Source organism: Pundamilia nyererei, unplaced genomic scaffold, assembly GCF_000239375.1.
Source record: "Pundamilia nyererei isolate P.nyererei 1_Seehausen unplaced genomic scaffold, PunNye1.0 scaffold00319, whole genome shotgun sequence".
In the NCBI taxonomy this organism is placed as follows: Eukaryota; Metazoa; Chordata; class Actinopteri; order Cichliformes; family Cichlidae; genus Pundamilia; species Pundamilia nyererei.
This window is the reverse complement of record NW_005187720.1, coordinates 466,812-478,014: the sequence shown is the minus strand read 5'-3', so window position 1 is coordinate 478,014 and position 11,203 is coordinate 466,812. Positions and strand designations below refer to the sequence as shown.

The 11,203-nt window shown below is 49.6% G+C and overlaps 1 long non-coding RNA gene across 1 annotated transcript; it reads right to left on the bottom strand.

The window, feature by feature from the left end:
• Window positions 1-4,530: 4,530 nt before the first annotated feature.
• LOC102200260 (uncharacterized) lies at window positions 4,531-11,126 on the bottom strand. The gene is made up of 3 exons (XR_312252.1): window positions 10,607-11,126; window positions 4,774-4,976; window positions 4,531-4,687 (listed from the first exon to the last, which is right to left on the bottom strand). It is a non-coding gene; the product is annotated as an uncharacterized LOC102200260 (long non-coding RNA).
• Between the last annotated feature and the right edge of the window lie 77 nt (window positions 11,127-11,203).

The following is an 11,203-nucleotide window of genomic DNA, read 5'->3' as shown; positions in this document are numbered from 1 at the left end:
CCGCTCTGCTGCCCTCACCACCCGCTGCAGTTTCCTCTTGCCCTCCATGGTGCAGCAGTTGAACCAGAGTGTGCAGCAGGAGGTCAGAAATCTCTCGATGGTGGAGCGGTTGTGGTTAATTAGCAGTCTCTGGGGTAACTGGGCCTGACGTAGTTTCCTGAGGAAGTACAGTCATTGTTGTGCTTTCCCTACCTGGTGGGAGATGTTTGTGGACCAGGTGAGGCCGGCCGAGCTGTGGGCTCCGAGGAATTTAAAGCTCTCCACCCTTTCTACCTCCTCCATCAATGTAGAGGGTGGAGTGCTCAGTCGATTACCATCTCCTTGGTCTCGGCTGTGTTCAGATGCAGGTTGTTGTCGTCATCGCTTCAGATGCTGAACCTCCTCTCTGTAGCTGAATCATCGCTGTTGTCCATCAGTCCTATGATGGTGGTGTCAGCAAATTTTATAATGGTGTTACTGGTGTGGATTGGTGAACAGTTATGGGAGAAAAGTGAGTATAAGAGGGGACTGAGGACACACCCCTGTGGGACACCTACATTCAGGATGAGGGTGGAGGAGGTGTGCTCTCCCATCCTGATGTTCTGGGGTCACGCAGGAAGTCCAGTATCCAGCTGCACAGTGAGCTGCTGAGTCATGAGTTGCTTATTAACCAGTTTGTGGGGTTGGACTGTGTTGAAGGCAGAGCTGGTCCACAAACAGCATTCTCACACAGGTGTTGCTACTGTCCAGGTGAGGGCTGTGTGAAGAGCTGTTATTATGGCGTCCTCTGTCGACCTGTTTGCCCAGTATGTAAACTGGTGTGGATCGAGGTCTGCAGGGATGGCAGCTTTAATGTGGGACATGATGAGCTGTTCAAAACATTTGGTAATTATGGGTGTTCAAGCAACTGGATGATAGTCATTCAAGCAGCTCACTTTGCTCTTCTTGGGCACTGGAACGATGGTGGCTGACTTAAGGCAGGATGGTACTACCGACTGTAGCAGTGAGTGTCTTGATCCCCTGCCACAGGTTTCTGGAGTTGTTTGTGTTCCTTGCTGTTTGTATTTGCGCTCGGCTTCTTTTATGCCTTTAAGCAGAGAGTGGCGTGCCTCTTTGTAGACTTGCTGGTCTCCTGATCTGAAGGCACTGTCACGTGCTCTTAGTAGGGCTCTCACCACACTGTTGAGCCATGGCTTCTGTTTCGGGAACACTGTAACAGTCTTTGTTGTTGTTATACTCTCACTACAGAAGTTGATGTATGAGAGTACGGCAGATGTGTGTCCCTCCAAGTCTTCTGCAAATACACTCCAATTCGTGTTATCAAAACAGTCCCGTAGGGCTGTGGTGGCTTCCACGGTCCACACTCGTACTGTTTTTTCAGATGGTTTTTCCTTTGAATTAGAGGTCTATAAGCAGGGATCAGGGACAGAGAGAGATGGTCAGAGAGTCCGAGATGAGGCGGGGAGGGCTTTGTAAGCATCTGGGATGTTGGTGCAGACTTGGTCCAGTGTGTTGTTGAGAGTAACGTAGTTTCTATTCTCTGTATGTCCTGTACATGTGGCAGAATTGACAATAAAGTTGACTTTGACTTTGACTTTGACTTGTTTTCCCTCGTTGGAAAGCTCACATTTTAAAAAAAATCCAGGCGGGACAGATTTCAGGTTTGCATGGTTAAAATCTCCTGCCACGATCACAGCGCAGTCCGGGTGCGTTGTTAGCTGTTTATTAATGGAGCGCTGGAGTAGCTCCATGGCTGACTTAGCATTAGCTTGCGGCGGCACATAAACTGCTATTATTGTGATCGCTGTGAGCTCGCTCGGCAAGTAGAAGGGTCTACACTGAACCATCATGTACTCTGTGTCCGGACAGCAGTGGACGACTTTAACTGTGTTGTTGGTGCACCAGTTATTGTTCACAAACACTAGCAGACCTCCTCCGGACTCTTTGTTCCTGTCCGCTCTGAATGTAGCGTGGCCCGCTAGCTCAATGATCATAACAGAATAATCCAAACAGTGTAAGGTGATCCGCAGTCGTAGCTCATCCATCTTGTTATTTAGTGACCGTGAGTTGGTGAGGAAGAGACTCGGAATAGCCGGTCTGTGTGGGTTAGCACATAGCCTAGCACTCAGCCCTGCTCTCTTCTGTTTCCTGTGCCTCCGTCGCCTACGCCACTTCAGCGGTGGTATGGTGGAATTAGAGTCCGTGTCCCTCCGGATCTCAGGGGGAATTGAGTCCCAGTCATTGTCAGCAAAGGTTAGCATAGTTAGCATTAGCAGTTGGTGGAAGGTAAACAACAGTGTACTCCCTTGGTACGTAAAAGGGTCTGCAATTCATTTACTCCAGGTCAGGGAAGCAATGGCTGTCCACAGTAACTGTGTCTGTACAGCAGTTATTGTTGATCTACACACACCCCACCTACTCTTCTCTAACCACGGTCCTGATTTAGCACCATGTTGTTAAGTCCGTTAGCTTGATGGCTGAATTCGGGATGAATGGATGAAGTCAGGATTCTGTGATCATAAGTACACAGCTATCCCTAATGGTGCAATCTGTCACAACCTGGAACCTTAGTTCGTCCATTTTGTTGAAGAGGGATCTGGCATTGCTGATGAAAAGACCGGGAAGCGCTGGTTTATGAGGTTGTCTCTGTAATTCCAGCTCTGCAACCTCACTTCTGCTTCCTTTCCTTGCACCACCTTCACTGCCTTGTGCTCTGAGCTGAAGGAGCACCTGCAATGCTGGAGGACGTGTAAGTGTTATCCATCTTAGTTCTCCTTTAAAAGCACTTTGAATTATTTTTACTGGGTTTTATTTAGCGTGACTTCAGATGCATCGATGCTAAATGAAGAATTCTGCTCCTGCAGCTCTGCTGGAGTGACTGCAGGCTTCCTGAAGGAAGTTCAACCAAATGCCCAATGAGTACAGAAAATGAGCCAGGTGCCAACAGGTGGGCTTCCTGTTCAGGTGCACCCGAGGGCTCATCGTCTCACATTAAACAGGTTTTATTACATCACTTTGAGTATAATAACTATGAATGGAGATCTCCACCCCACATAGCAGAAACTGAACTGTTGTTTTCATACTTTTTAAACAAACCTGAGGAAACACCCTCACAGCTTACAGCCTCTCAGGTAACGCCTGCTGGGTATCCCATCATGTCTCAGTGTTTCTGGCCCACGGCTTCCTGGCTCGAGTCCAGCTGGCTCGGAGGCCCGGCGCATTGGGAACCTGACGGCACGTCACTCAGAGAGACGGAGGAGAAGACAGACTTTCAGCCGGAGCTGAAGGATGACGATTTAATTACACTTCTGTCCATTCATCTGTCCATCCACACACACACACACAGTCAGAAACACCCACACACACTCGTCAGCAGGTTCCCACACCTCACAAACAGCCCCTCCATCTTGTTCTTTTCTTGTATTTTTTCGGGTCGATGAAAAGAAACGATTCTGTTTTTACAGGCTGCTGGTTGCCGTGGTGACCGGGAGCAACCAAAAAATGTCCTGCAGGTCAAACTAGACGCCTCGACCATCAGCAGAGATGAGAAACCAGGTTGCTCAGTTTAACTGAAGCTCCAGTTTTATGACTGAAGATTATCACCTCTGCAAAAACTCTGTGTGTGTGTGTGTGTGTGTCGCGAAGTAGAGCAGCTTCAGGTTTGTGTTGTCTTTAGTGTCACAGCCTCAGTGTGAGCTGCTGTTAGACTGAACCTGAGATGTCCAGCAGGGGCAGCAGTGAGTCCGTCTCCATAGACTTCCATGTTAAAGGTTCGCAGCACAAACAAACATGTTTACAGCCTGAAACACAGACAGTCATAACACGCCCCACAGGTGTTATGAAGGCGGGGGAAATGTTTATATAACTCACCTCGTTGCATTTTTAGGGGTGTGGCCTCTTTGACTGACAGGTAGATGGTATCTGCAGTGTGGACCTCTGGACCAAGCCAGTATTACAGCAAAGCGTGTACACGCTAACCTGTGTTTACATGTAAAAGTGTTAATGTCTGTTTGAATGTTTCACGTCATAATTTCCATGTTGGCTTGAAATGTCTCCCTCTGCTGGCTCTGCAGCTTACTGCACATTTGGAGGGTCACAGCATGAAATGGACACTGTGGACTGCGTGTCTGTTACACGCTTTGCTGTGATATCAGGACTGGACGTGTTTGTGCTGTTTTTAATGACATCATGTGACCAACAATATGGCTGCTGTGAGGTTACTGTACAGAGCGTCCACAAAGGCGGAGCTCCAGTTTTAGTGAAATTCAAGGATTTTGATTGGATGTTACTAATGCGCAGGTATCTGTGGTACCAAGCGTCAGCTGATGACTCCATCCTGTCATTTCTGATTGGATCAAAGCAGCCTGGAGTCCATCTTTTATTTACAGTCTACTGTGAGTAAGCACGCGTCACGCCGCTTTCACTGGTCCAGCACCAGTCAGCACTGGTGGCTGAAACAGGCTGCAATTCAAATCAAAGGAGTCTAATCAGCATGATGACATCGTCAGCGTGATGGGCGGGTTCACGTAAACAGACTGAGACACTCGGAAAGTTTATTTTCACTCTGCTTTACTGAGGAAGATGGAAACGCTCTGACAGCGATCACAAACAGGAAGTGCACACATCAGCCTCAAACATCCAGCTGTGGCGTGATCGCCGAAGGTCAGCGACACCTCCAAGACTGTCACACCTGAACGAGCCACAAAACCTGAGGAGGAGGAAGAGGAGGAGTTAATCAGCAGCAGATGATGAAGAGTGAAATTCAGCGTGTATGTGACGATTTCCTGTTCTCACCTGAAACTTGATGAAGGTCACAGGAAGTGTGCAGACCTCCTCATGTCCAGCAGCCTGGTGCTTGGCGCCCCCTGCAGGAAGTTCTGTCAGCGCTGTATTTTCTTTAGGTTTTGATTTTCTCGTCCAACGCTACAAAAATCAAAACCTAAAAAAACCACAGAGCCGCAGCAGCAGCACAGCGGCACCATGGGACACGCCCCTTCCTGTTTAGGAAAAAACAAACAAACCACACACTGGAGCTGTGTCCCAAAACGTCGGCTGCATCCTTCGGAGGCCGCATTTGAAGGCTGATTACGTCACAGCCAGGCGATAAAGGCTGTCCCAATTCGTCGACTCCTTCAAATGCGGCCGACAGATACGCCCTTTATTTCCCCGAATTTGAAGGATGGGTCGGGTGCGTCCTTCGTGGCCCACCATATCCCAGAATTCATAGCGCAGCTCAGCCAATTCCAGTTTCCAACAATGACAATTTACATATTTTCGCGTGAATGCAGCTGTGTAACCTTCAAATATCTGCTCGGTTTATCAAGATATCACATATTTGCAAAAGTGCTCCAACGTTTTCAGAGACGTCTGCTACCCACCAGCTCGATAGCTGACTGGTAGGGGTGCAACAATACACAAAATTCACGGTTCGATATTTTTTCGATACAAAAAATGTTCATACCTTTTTAATTTGACATTTATTAAAATTATAAATATATATTTTAACTCAAAAGTACAGTTTGATGGAGGAATCACTCATCTTTGGAAAAGAGAGTTTATTACAGAGAAATGGCTCTTTCAAAATAAAAGCTATATTATCCGCTTCTTCTGGGCTATATTCTCAGCAGCATATTAAACATATCAGGTCCCCATAAGGAGAATCCTGTGCTAACGGCTGTCTAAATGACTCGGGTAAAGTTTGTAGCGTGCTTGTTGTTTTTGTCTGCTTCCACTTGTCTTTGCAGTAGGATGATGTCGGAGTAAATGTGCAGTCATATTCGTTGTGTTCCCACTAGTGCTGTCAGCGTTAATCTGAAATGACCTTAACGCCACAACACGGCAAATCTCCGTTAATGACCCCCGTGCGTGGGGCTGGACGGCCAACACGTTAACGAGCTAACTGTGCTAACACACTAGTTCCCACCATGTAATTGAGCATTGCGTGGCACATCCAACATACTGTTTTACTTTAGTCCATGACTCGCTTACCCTCAGGGTCATACGTCATATGAAAACCAAAATCTGAATAAATTTGCCATGTTGCAATGAGCTTCGCTTCTGTGCTTGTGCTGCGCTCAGTGGATCTGCGCTCGACAGTGCAGCCTAGGCGGAGTAGTCGAACGCAGATTCACTGAGCGCTCAAGACAGACAGCATCGTCAGAAGAAAAGTTGATAAAATATATATATATTTTTTTTAATTTGTATTGTTCGATACATATGCGTACCGAACCGAAAGCACTGTATCGAACGGTTCAATATCCATACGAGTATCGTTGCACCCCTACTAGCCGGGCTTCAATGGTCACTCGAGCTGGCGAAGGCAGCGGATCCCCGCCGTCTTTCGCTACTCAGGTTAAAGGTGATATTTAAGTCACTCGGATAACTTAAATCATAAAAGTAAATCGGTTTGGCTGAGATCAAAGTTATTAGATTAGATTAAATAAAACTTTATTAATCCATCGGGTGGGTTCCTCCAGGATTTTCACACAGCTGAATAAACGTCAAACAGAAAACTGATTAAACAGAAGTGTGAGACGGTCGAGAGTTTACTCCAGTGTCCTGTTATATTTAGATAGCACGGAGCAGACGGCCAAGTTCATTAAACCCCACCCACACAGCGATGACGCAAATCTGAAGGCTGGACCGTCCAATTTCACAACCTCGCTCTTCCGGCCTTCTCGGTCTTCAAAGGACCCGGCACACGTAGACCGCAAAGGCCGGGTCCTCAGGAGGACGCAGCCTACGCTTTGGGACACAGCTTGGGTCACAGAAACACTGCTGAGGTAATACCTGAAATCACACTTTACCCTCCCCCGCAGCCACACCTCCAAACACGTCGGTCAGCGCCACAGTTTTCGGTCACGCCCTCCCTTAAAGAGGAAATGTCCTCCAGCCCCGATCTGCCATGATTCCTGACGGCATCCGTGCAGCGATGCAGGAATGTGGTCAGAGCTCGCGACCACTCGCTCGATGTCAGAAACACTCAGTAATAAAAGGTCAGAGCAGCGTGCCAAAAACTCAGTGCCGCTCAGCTCCACAGGTCACGTCTGTGGAGACGTGACCTGTGGAGCTGAGCGGCGGGTTTTACCGCACGGTCGCCGGGTTGGCATCGCCACGTCAGTCCTCAGGTGGTTGAACAGGACAGGTGAGCACTCTGGGGTTCCTGTTCCTGTCACCTGCACCTGACTGTATCCAGATATCAAACATGGCCGACACCGCGGTGATCGTTACAGACCCCGATGCACACGCACAGTTGAGACAACTTCGTATAAAAAAGCTCTCCGTCATCTGAGACTGCCTCCTCAGCCTGAACATGAGGTGATCGGGGTTGTCCGGGTCAGAGTGCGCTACGTGTTTGATCCACTAACGTCCACGCCGCTGCCGCTCCAGCTGTTCGAACGCTGCGCTCAGACGTCTCCATTATACCCGAGGTCCTGACGGGCCTGTCGGAGCAGACGCTGTGCATCGGCTGGAGGTTGGACCAGCGAGCTCACCTGTGAGCCCGGCGTCACTCACTGAGCTTTCCATCAGCGCCACAGCCCTGCTGCTGTTGCCTAGCAACAGGCTCCCTCTGCATGTCTGCAGGACCGAAGGAAGCTGCAGAGCGTCACGTTCAGCACGCAGCTCTGCAACGGCGGTGGGAGAGCACCTGCCTCAGGGCTCCATCGCATTTTTTAATCACTAGGGAGAGTAATGAAATTTCTATTCTCTGTATGTCCTGTACATGTGGCAGAATTGACAAATAAAGTTGACTTGACTTGATCACCATCGAACAGCACAGCACAACGTGTGACTCCACACTGCCTCTGATTGGTCCAGGAGAGTCATGGTGCAACCGTGAGATCAGAGTTTAAATCTAAACAATCAGCTTCACATCGAAGCAGCCCCGCCTCCTGACGCAGACTCAGCATCCAAAAAGAGAGTGAAGCGAGGCTGCGGTAACCACGGGAAACGGCCGACGGTACAACGAGCTTCCTCCACTCACCGTCATCAGACAGATGGCTGGATTCGAGATTAAATGGAAAGCTGAACCTCGGAATGCTTCAGTGACAGCGCTGCAGAGGGCAATCACAGGAAGCAGCGTTTGGTGCAGCGTCTCACCTTTGACCCCAGCTGACCATCACAGATTAGGTTCATTCTGCATTTACAGCTACTGACGAGCTGTCACATGACCAGGTGTTCCTGGTTTCAGTTCTGGGCCGGATCGATCAGTAATCAATCAACATTAATGAATCTGTATGGATGACCTCAGCGGGCTCGCTGCGTTACATCCTGTATGGGTGTGGAAACACTCCAACATCTTTACCATGGAAACATGTTTCCATGGTTACTGCTGGAGGATGAACAGTGAGGGCCGTTTAAGACTTTTCTACTCTGGGATCTATATGACATCATAAGCACCATACAGATGCCTGTGAGGGTCAGCCAATCAGAAGCCAGCTGTCTAAAAGGGGAGGGGCTACAGTAACTTCGGAGTATGACTTCGAGCCCTGAATCATGCTAGGTTGCCCTGAGTAAAAGATTCTGAGCATGCTGTCATGGTGACAAGCTCTGGAGATCAACACCTCCCCCGCAATCGTGGATGAGGAGGTGACACCGTCAGTCAGAGCCAATCATAACGGAGAGTTGCAGCTGCACAGACAAGAAGAGGGCGCAAGTTATTACAGGCAGCGCCTGGGAAACACCTTCACATAGCAGAGGGCGCTGTTCCCGACTCGGAAAACTCCATTCCTCCTGGTCGTTGAGCTATCGATCCCGCTTATCGGTTCTTGCACTCGTGCTATGATCAGCTGATTTTAGTTGGCGTGTCGGAGGAGGAAAACGGCGGTGCAGTCTCCAGCGTGGATATGCACGTCACTTTTATTTTATTGCACAAAAGGGCGAGATACAAACTGCAGTCTGCTGCTAACACAACTTCACTCTTTACAAGCAACTGCACAGACAGCATGTTAATGCTGAGCTAGCCAAGAACCCAGAGTGCACCAGGTAACAAACAGATGAGCCGTCAGGCTGCAGCCTCCTCTACCTGTTCAGAATCACCGTGGCGACCGCTTTTTGTGCTGGTTTTCATTTTCGCGTTGTACCAAGACAGGGGTGAGCAACTCCAGGCCTCGAGGGCCGGTGTCCACGATCCAACACAGCTGATTCAAATGGCTAAATGACCTCCTCAACCTGTCTTGTAGTTCTCCAGGGGCCGGGTAATTAACTAATCATTTGATTCAGGTGTGATATCTAAAACCTGCAGGACACCGGCACTCGAGGCCTGGAGTTGCCCACCCCTGTACTAAGAAAAAGACCTGAGAGAGGTGCGTGCTGCTATGTGGGGCTGTAGCCTCATGGTTATATCGTTAGATGGTGATTATAAGCGCTTCAGATCATTTTACAGAGGAACATGAAAGTAACGAATAGTAGAACGAAGTGTTCTGTGTAATATGTTACCGAGTACAACAAAGAAGGAAACCTCAGCACGCTCAAACATGCGACCCACAGCGTGTGATTCATTTACATGACTGTAATGTCTTAGTGATGCTGGTGAAAAACAATCCATAAGAGAATCAATACTGGAATCGCTAAATTCCTATCAGTTTCCATCCCTGGCCAGCTGATGACATAATGTTAAACTGCAACATGAAATGTGGACCTCGGCATCCATGCACAGAAACATCGCTCAGTTGGAAATGAATCCGCAGTAATCCTGATGACAGGCAGGCAGCTGAACACTCTGAAATCTGACTGTCAGAGCAGCACCTGAACAGAGCGTCGTAAATAAAGCAGAGTCCATCATTATTTTAATTTCACACGCAGAGACCAGCTGTCAGTTTACCTTCTTATAAATATACATCATCTTTTCTAAAGAAAGCTCGTTTGTATAAATATGAAGATGCATTTGTGGTTTCCCTGTAAACGTCAAGCTACACCACTCCGTGCGGATGCTTCAGATTATAAAGATGAAGCGTTTAAATGCTGGCGGACATGTTCTCCCCTTTTATTGTTTCATATGACATATTTATTTTAATCGTAGACACGAAAAGGCGTTTTGATATTCACATATGTGCACACAACAAGAACATCTCCACACTGAAGGTTAAAATGTACGCTGACAGCCTGCAGTTACCCGCTGATAAACCTTAAAAGGGGCGCACTCCGAACTCCATTGAAGAAATCTCCGTTTTAACGTTGGTGTTAAATTTCCCGGGATGGCGAAGGAAACCCTTCAGATCGTTTAGCGGCCGGTAACGGCAGGCTGTGCCGCTGTTTTCGGCAGCCTCGTGTGTCCCCCCAGTTATTTGTACCTGGACGGGAGGACTGATGTTTCTACCCAGTCACGTAGGTTTCGGCGCCGCTCACGAGAATGGTATTTATCGACGACAGCGACACATAAAAACGCTAAAAAGGTTCATTTGTCTTACACGAAGCTTCCTTATGGGTGAGCCGAATTGAAGGGAGGCTCCTCGGCTCTCACTGTGGACAGTACACCGCAGCTCAGGCGGGAAAGACGGGAGCGGTCAGCGCCAGGAGCGAAAACCGGGATTTCTGACGGCTGCTTCGGAGCTAGCCGTTAGCAGCTGCTGCTAGCGCTGCCGCAGCGGTCAGCCACCGCTGCTGCAGTGCGGACGGACGGACTCACGGGCAGAGCGCGGACCGCTGCCGGTGTTCCCCGGCCCCGCGGACAGGCCGCTGGCTCCCGGCGAGGATTCCTCCTGGACCGCGAGCCTCACCGTCGATCCATCGGGGCGTTAGGACCGTTAGGACCGGACCCTCCGTCTTCACCGTTCGGTGCCAAGATGTCTGCGCCGCGGCGGAGCTCCGCGTAAGCTGACGGAGCCCCGCCGGCCGCGTCCCACTCAGAGCACCGCCTTCCTCCCCCGGGACACTCCCTGCCCTGCGGGACCCCAGCGGCTCCCTGTGCCAGCGGCCCGGGGCCTGGTGTCGGTGTGGTTCGAACACCGGCGCGTCCCGGACCCCGCCGTGCCCGCTCCCGGAGCCCGAGGCGGCAGCTGAACGGTTTGGGACGCGTCCCAGCAGAAAAGAGCGAACCGTGAACGCGAGCCAGTGACGTCACCGTCCGGGCCCAGACATCAGGGGTCCCCAAAGACCAAGGTTAGGCTTCAGGGTGACCGTGGGAGAATGTGTTCACCAGAGGCGGAGCCAGACATTTGAAACACCCGGGGCTTAGCCCTAAAGGGTAGTATGCATGTGGGATTTTTATTTTTATTTTTTTTTG